The sequence below is a fragment of the Stegodyphus dumicola genome, chromosome 3, assembly GCF_044657685.1.
Source record: "Stegodyphus dumicola isolate Sdum_Otavi_A_Nest chromosome 3, ASM4465768v1".
NCBI classification, from domain to species: Eukaryota; Metazoa; Arthropoda; class Arachnida; order Araneae; family Eresidae; genus Stegodyphus; species Stegodyphus dumicola.
The window spans coordinates 251,983,290-251,992,452 of NC_140770.1; the positions used below are offsets into that span (position 1 = coordinate 251,983,290).

The 9,163-nt window shown below is 35.2% G+C and overlaps 1 protein-coding gene across 1 annotated transcript in view; it reads right to left on the minus strand.

The window, feature by feature from the left end:
* LOC118188461 (meteorin-like protein) overlaps positions 1-9,163 on the minus strand; it is a 43,433-nt gene that overhangs the window by 21,640 nt on the left and 12,630 nt on the right. The gene's annotated exons all lie outside the window — the stretch shown is intronic.

Genomic DNA, 9,163 nt, shown 5'->3' on the forward strand with positions numbered 1-9,163 from the left:
TAATTTACATTCGATAACAAAATTTATCAGTACAACAAAAATAAATACACAACAGAAAATGCAAGGACCCAAAATTAAGTTTCTAAATAACTTTTTATTACCATTTATCATTCATTTAGACTAACTTTTATTACATAATAATGCTGAGTTATCCTGTATTGTGTGAGTAATTTTAATAAATAAGTCTATATTGTTGCGAAATGCTCAGCTACGGTTAAACAGTTTACCCGCAAAACGGGTTTATTGTGACCAGAAAGTGGAAAGGAAAGGTAGGGTTGCCATATTTGGCACGAAATCGCCCATTTCGCATATGTCATAAACGGAGTGGGAACATTCTAGAAGGAGTTCTTCCCAATTTTTCCGATAATGCTCTCGAAGGCAGGTGAAAAGCTATATATACCCTGCCAGTACCTGGAGAGTAAGAGAGTATCTAGATTACGCTAAGTTCAATAGTGGTGTCTTGAGTTCCCAGAGTGATCGACCGAGTCTCGGGCTGCACACGCCGCCAAAAAAAAGGGGGGAACAGTTATATATTTCTCGTTCTACTGGGCCGATTGACGAAATTCAACTTGCGTTTTTTAAGTCTCGAAAGCGCGACTTAGGATATGTATTAGATTCATATATAGCATTGTTCTAATATAGGTGTTTTGACACAAAATCGGGCTTTTTCTGAAATAACATACCAATGTTTTTCCATATTTCGATTCTACGACTCAAATTACGCTAAACTACTAAGTTTTGTCAAAATTGCACAAATAGTTTTTAAAAAATTAACTCTCAATGTTAATTGAGTTTGGTATAGTATATTTATTGATCTCTTCTTTTTTTATTAAACTTAATTGATTCTTCCTTTCACATTTCGAAATTTAGGGTCACTCATATTTATGATTTATTTTTTAAATTTGTATTTTAAAATAATTTTTATAATTTTTTCAAAAAATTTTAAAATTATAATCTATAAAATTTTTACATCATCTTAAAGTAGACGTATTTCTAAGCACACCTGCAAAAAATTACAGTTTTTTATTCCTAATTTCCGAAGCCGTAAATTTATATATTGGAAAAAAATTTTAATTGAATCGTTTTGAAATTTGGCAAATTTGTTGAAAGCGATAAAACATCACATGTGGTTAGACTGTTAAAATTATTTGGAAGTAGAAACGATGTGACTTTTTCTCCGCTCATGCACAATGTAAAAAGATAGGAAAGAGGTGCCTTTTCTTTGCGCTCCGGCACAGCCTACCAGCGGCCGAGCGGTAAACTGGTACTTCCGTCCGAGGTTCGAATCCCGCAAACGGGCTTGGCTGCACAGGTGTTTTCGTGGTTTTCCCATGTCTAACGTGTATACGAGCCAGTTTCTCTTAAGAAAGTCCTCCACGAAGGCATCCCTCCCCTAAGGCGAGATAGCCCTCGAGGCTTTGCCGTAATTAAATAATCTAACCATCCGCTCCGGCATAATGGAAGGGAAAGGAAATTTGGTTGCCACATATTAAGAAGTTCGCTAAATGAATTATTCTTGGCGAAAAATGAAAAAAATTGTGCCAAGATAAATTTTTGAATTTCTCCATACATTTCGCACCAAATTTTACAAAATTTAATATCTAGGCATAATTTGAATCGTAGAATCGAAATATGGGAAAGAAATGGTATTTTATTTCAGAAAAAGTCCTATTTTGTGTCAAAATACCTATGTTAGAACAATGCTATACGTAAATCTAATGTATAATAAATATATGTAAATTCTAAGTCGCGCTTTCGAGACATGAAAAACGCAATTTGAATTCTGTCAATCGGCCCAGTAGAACGGGAAATAAAGAACTGTCCTCCCCCCTACTGTACTTACTTCAGTGCTTTGCTGTGAAGCTGTCACCATTATAGTGTTATAGCCTGAAGGCTTTGTTGCTAATTGTTTCAGCGTGTTTGTCGTAGATTTTCGACGACTGTCAACGTGTCTTTGGAACTCTTCTGTGTAATACTGGGGAATAAATTTTGCTTTGATTCAAGTTTTGTTACCAATTACTCCAAACCACGAACCAGTGGAAAGCAACAATATAATAGTAGAGGAAACTGTTAATCATAATACATTATGAACACCAGTTGGACTTTTTTAATTTTATACATATATAATCAAGAAATTCTTATTAAATCAAAAATGGTGGCCATCTAAGTAACAGAAAGGACACGAATAAGAATTGAAACAAAAAATTAACAACATAAAATTTTGTTACGAATTTTGTATTTAGTTATTTTTAGTAGAATTATAATTAAAATTGTTTTATTTTCCGGTGTAATGCAGGCCTGATAAATTTTAAGAGAAAGTTACGTCGAAAAAAAGTAAAAACATAGCACGTGTATTTAACATTGAATAAATGGAATCTCTTTTATTTGTATTGAAATTGAATAAATGTAATTGACTACTGTGTTAACTGTAACCGTATTCCCATCCTCTTGTTGGTTTCCAGAATCTCAAAAAGCAAAGAAATTATATTAGAATTCTCTGGCGACCGATCGAAAGCTTTAAAAAGCCGGAGAAAGACAGCTCAGTTGCTTAATTAGCTGCTGTTGTTATTGTTGATAGGATTAGCTTTCTCTGTGCTGTGCTTTGCGTTCTGTTTAACGTTTTTAGTAAAGTATAACTACTGATTATTACTGCGCGATACTGTGAGCACTTGTACAAATACTTCTGAGAAAAATTCCAGCGTTCTGTTATGTTTCTTTTGATAAGAATAAATTTTATTTAACCTTTTATTTGACTTGAGCATTCAATCTATTACGAACCCGTACGCACTCAACAATATAATAATGTAATAATATAACAACTAACTGAAAATTTAGTCTTTCTGAAGGACAAATGCTCCTTAAAAAAAGACCAAAGACTTGTGCAGTCAGGAGTCATTTTTGAAACTTAATTTAAATGTTTCAAGAATAATCAGAAAGGAGTGTAAACCCCTTTTTCCACTTCAGTTCAGGAAACTATTTTCAGATACAACTCAATACTGGAAAAACGTATAAAAATTGCTTAATCTGCATTGAGATTCTCTTTGGCAAATCTGACGAAGCTTATAAAAAATCTAGCAAGCGAAGAAGACAGGGTGTTTGCACACTTTTAGAACGATTCCTTGGCCATTTAATTAATGTTTAAAATGTAAAGCATGCTTTTTTTAAATGTTCAATCTGATAACCTTTTTTCTGGACTAGTCTGCATCGTGATTTCCGTGATCGATGGGCTTTCCGTAAAATATCCAGGGCTACTTGATTTTCAAAGAATACGCTAAAAAGTTATGTATGCGATATTTGTGTCAGTCTTCATTTTTTCGAGAAAGGCTGTGGTACTTCTCGAAGTATGACTTGCTGCTTTGTTTACATAAAGTTTCATTCATCTAGAAGCACTGGGATAAAGAAATGGAATTTCTTTTGCAAATATCGGACCCAAAACTTCGTCTTAATAGTACGTTGAGTTGATTTTAATGTTACTTCGCCCCCTACTCTTCTTATTTTTAATTTCTCCAATAACAAAAAACGTTACTGAAATCTTCTTTAAATTGACGGAACCGGGTTTGTACATTTTGTATCTTCGTTTTCGATAATAAATAATCGAAAATTTTTCTTATTACAGTCACTTAATTAAAGCCATGCATCATCAACGGTCACACTGTATTTCCTTTTATCCTGCTAAACAGTGGTCATACAGAGCTGCCTGGGGGAAAGCTGGTGAACGCTACGTATTTGGCTTTTTTTTTTTTTTTTTTTTTTTTTTTTTTTTTTTTTTTTCAAGTTGAAAATTCTGGTGTATTATTTTGTTTATTGTGACTACAAGTGTGTTTAAAGACTCTGCAATTCACTTCTACGTCGGCCGATTTTCTCCTGTTACCACCGACTTAACTTCAGAAAAATTAGTAACAGTATGTATGTTTTTTCGGGAGTCTTCTTTCCATGTAGAAGTAATGACTGACAGTTTTTCCCTTTCCGATTAATAATGCTGCTTGCATTAGAAATTTTATTACCATGCATTTCACAACGTTTTTAAAATGTGAAATCGGAATAATCCTCTTCGGAAAGCGCAAAAACATCCTTCAGTCTATAACTTGTTTGTATGTGATATTTTGAAAGAAGAATAAATTTAAAAATAGCAGACGATATTTCTCATTTCAAATAATAAACTGTTGCCAAAAATTTTTATTTCAAGACTTTTTTTTTAAGCCCAATATTTACACAAGAACGTCAAAAAATGTTCTGCAATTTACAAATTTTTCTGCTTGCAACACAGCTCTCAATTACGTCAGATAGTAAAGGTTAACTGCATATTAAAATATGATATTACCTTAATAAACTACAATCCGACTTATACTAATATGTGTGATTTAAAAATATAATTAAATGTTTAAAAATAAAATACTTTAATTCCGAGATGAAAGGCAGCGATGAATCGTACATTCCGGATCCACCATATGCCCATCCTACCCTCACACTTTTTTTTTTTTTTTTTTCCTGCATCCACCTGATACTTTTTTTACTCATTTCTTTTCCGATCTTACAAATAAAAGCAGCTGCAAACGAAGATAACGCCGAGTACAATACCAGTAGTACAATAAGAATGGGTATCCGAATGGGGCACGGGAACGTCTCAATTCACAGTGCGCAATACCAAATGGGCACCTGGTGGGGGATCTGACACTTTCGTTTTGCATTCAATGAAGGGAACAGTGTGAGGGCTTGTTAACGAAAAAAAGTCGAAGCAGGTTGGACAAATTCCAATCTAGCTATTTTACTGTAATAACCCATTTGAAAATAGCGGTAGAATGTAGTCCATCTTTCAGCTGTCTACCATCAAGTTTCGGCATTTTGTTCATTCGCAGATGTTTCTGAAGGGCTTTTCTAATAAAAGACAACATTTCTTCTCCTAGTTTTCTTACCCCACCTGCAATGAGCTCATTTGAATGTAAATAAGGGATAAAATCCTTTAACTTTTTACGAAAACCTTATCCTGAAATGCCTTCAACACCCCCCCCCCAAAAAATTGTTATTGCATCTCTTTAAAAGAAGTGGAAATAAACTGAATTTGATTTTCAACTCAGATAATGAATTATTGAAAATTAATTCATCCGATTTTAAAAAGTAAAGCACATATTCATTATAGTGTATTTCTTACAAATCAATGATGCCAGGAAATGTGAAAATCTTAGACGAATTTAACAAAATGATCTTTCAGGGCATTAACTAGTAAAGGATAAACTTAGCAAAATATGTATATATATTTAAAAAAGAGTTTCAATTATTGCTTTAAAAGCCCTATTTTTTTAGTAATAACATTTCATGTTTTTCTGTCTATCCATACTTTGCATTTGCTGATTGGTGGGGGGGGGGAAATATCACTAGAAGAAATATCCTGGGATAAATATACTTTGAAAGCATATCTCTGGAGAAATTATTTCTGGAAAAAACATCGCAATTATTAATCTTTTTATATCTTATAGTGTAACACAATGGCTTGCTGTAATTATTAAATACATTATTTATTTACTTACTATAAAATGCACAGCAATATCACTCATACACACGTGCACACACTTCCGTCCAATTCAAACACTAGCGGTTTCAAAGACGTTCTGTGAATTTTTGAGTTAGAACCTTTTTTATACTTTAGTTTATGTTTACGTAATACACTGACCTCCCCCCCCCTTCGGTTACAAACCCTTACAGCGCTCTCAACCTCCTAAAACTGCTTTTTCAGGAAGCCACAGGACTTTATGAATTATTCGGCGAGCTGCTCGAAACCCGTATCAATGCTATATAGAATTCAGCAAAAAGTTCCGCTGAACTTTAATGGCGGGCACTTGCCTATAACGCTATTGGCCACTTCTAAGGCCAGATGTCGTGCCCATTTTATTGTGGAGGCACCTAATAGGCAGCCAGATACCTCCTATGAAGGGACAGACAATTTTACATCCACGCCTTCCCCGGGATTCAAACCCGGGGCCTTCGATATCGCAGTCAGGCTCCCCTAACCACTATATCGTCTGGCCAGCATCTACTGAACTAATGGAAGCTATACAATCGAACAGATTGGCAGTTCTATCAAGAGTTTGGTTTTGCTTTGTTTGAATTCAGAAACTGCCAATGGAAGTAATGCCCTCGTTAAGGACTTCCTTAGAGGGAAAAACACACACAGGGGAAAACCATGAAAACGCCCATGCAGCCAGCCCCTTTCCTGAACTGAAACCAGGTCGAATTACTAGTGCTCAACGACTTTGTTACTCAGCCGCTAGTAGGCTTAATTCTACCAACAGACTATAATTGTAACAAGAAAACAACGTAATGTAAAAGCAGTAAAAATGAATCAGGAAAAAATTTCTTCTATCGTAGTTATGATTGTTGACATAAGAGTTGGATAACATTTAGGAATTAGGGAGTTTGTGCAAGAATGTGAAGCCATAGCCAAAAAGGAAATGGCTATTATAACTAAATGCAACCAATAACCAAAAAAGAGATTTTTATTTACACCAAAAACACAAACGCCTAGAGAAACACTGCAAGATGTTTACGGAAATTTTAAGCTAACACAGACTAACTGAATGGAGAACGATTTATAAAAGTAATCCTAAATGAAATGCCTAGAGGTACTACTGAAGAAAAAATAGAAGATCTGATTATAGAAAATTGTCCAGTTATCAAGGAAAAATAATTCATCATAATTAAAGAATATGCTATTGAAATACCTCTATAGGCTTTCTGGAACTGTCTAGTACAATTAAAGCGATACTTCATGTTAATATCATACATATTGAACAATTCAAGTCTAGAAAAATGTCCAAGCCACTGCTTCACCTGCCAAAGATGCTCAGCAGATGGACATGCTCAGCTAATGCACTAAGTGCAGAAAAGAATACTAAAGCGACATTTCTTTTGTCAGATCAATCTGTATATTTTGTCAAATTCCCCATTTGATAAATGTCAGAATTGAAATTATCCATCATCTAAACCCAAGAACTTACCTTCTGCCTCAAGGAAAGACAATTTTCTGTTCTTCTCACACATCCTTCCCTACAGGCAGCTAATAGAGCGAAAACGTTACGACACTCCTTCATGAACCTTCAAAAGAACTTACGGAAGCAGCCAAATGGTTGCAATATTGTTACTTTTTTCTCTTCTTTCACCAGTTCTTACGTTATTTTCTTCCTTCACGTTCGTAGGGGGTTTGTAGATTTGGAGTGAATAACGACGACACTTGTTGAAGTATCGAAACACACTTTATTTACCAATATTAATCACGACAACTCCAAAATCTCGTTCACAGTCGTCAAACTGTTATAAACACGCTGACACAATCAGCGACACAGCTTTCAGGTTATCAAGCTTTCACAGTGGAGACAGCTTCACTGCAAAGCATCAGAGTACAGCTTCCAATTCTGCTTGGTCGTTTTCGGAACTCCATGTACTCTCGAGACTCTCCACGCTACAACTCGCGATGCACTCGACGATACACAAGAGTATAGTTCTCGACTCAGCACAGTCTAAGACAAAACTCGACGATGCACTAATTCGCGATACACTAAGAGACTCTTCGATGCACTCGACGACCCACTCGGCACTCGCTGGCCGGCTGTCAACTCGATCGACTACGCAGGGATTGACTCGATACTAACTAACTCGCACTCGACGATGCACACCCTCCGACTCGCCCTCTCGACGAGGCACACTCACTCAGTGACTGACTATCAGCTCGCTAGACGTGGCACATACTAACTGATTGCGGGCCAGCGGGGTTTATATAGCTTTCGGCTTGTGTTCGGGAACATTCTGGGCTAAACCGATAAGAATTCGTTCCAGAAGGTTCTCCATCCGTCCATGGTATATCGCCAAAGGGACGATTTCTCGACAAATGTGGCAACCCTGCCTTCCCTTGTCTGTTATGGCAACCCTAAAACTACTTTGCGAGGAAGCCATCTTACCGCGACTGGACATTTCGTAACACTATAAAGAACTTGCAAACTTTCTGAAGCACACTTTCTGTTTATAACAAATTATGAGAGACAGAACTACACCGGATAAGCCTTTGCTTTTACAGTATTAGAAACCACATGAAATTCGCCGGAATGGAAGACTGATCACTTCCTGTTCTTACGATCAGAGCTGAAGTCGTCACAACTTAATTGATTTCGAGACCACTCGCTGCTTTACAAGCAATAGATTCTAATGATCTAATAATAATAATGTCATTTAAGAAATGAATACTAATGATGTCTTAGGGCATCATTAGAATAATTCTGGTACAAACATTCGGTGATAAAGACAGATGATCCATGAGAAGAAATGACAGAAAACAGCTGCCGAACAACCAACAAAAAGCAAATTTTGATCTCAATTGCGACACTAACATTCTTTCCCATTTACGTATTTTATTTAACATTCTTTTTCACTGAATAAAATTATTTTATTATTTGATAATGAAGGACATAAAATGTATTATAGATATTTGACTTTTTAGCGCATACTGCAGTACTGACGTTGTTTCAAATTTAGCCTGATTTCCTTTTAGGTGTTTTTGCTGAACAATTCAGTTAGACTTGACAATGTAACTAATTAATATTAACAATTTTACAATTCCCAATCAGCATTCAAAAATCTGATGTAGACACCACTTTAATTCCTTGCATCGACTATTAAATTAAACACAGTTTTTGCTACACTTCATTTAAACTTATTGCCTCGAGTTATTCTAAATTAACGATCCCTCAAGACACAAGTTGAAAATGACATCAAAAACTGCAAATTTTGAAATTAAATATCCCGCTCCCTTTTTGTCGTACAGCTGCGAAACTTTCACTGTGCCCCTTTTATTTTTTCATAACGAGTATAAAACTTTCCCACGTATAAATCCAGGGAGACCTTCATTAAAAGTTACGTTTCGTTAGTTGTCGAAAATTATTATTTTTTTTTAATTTGACATGGTCAAAAGGTCAAAATATGAAAATTTTTGTCATTTTAAAACACTTTAACGTACTTAATTGGATATATGACTACGACCAAGCATTCCGCAAATAAAGGCCGGGTAGTGGTGTGAATATATATATATATATATATATATGTAATGATATTTTTAAATCAGTTGATTAAATTAAATTCTAATAATATTGCTTAATAATGTGTTGGCGATTCTCTACCT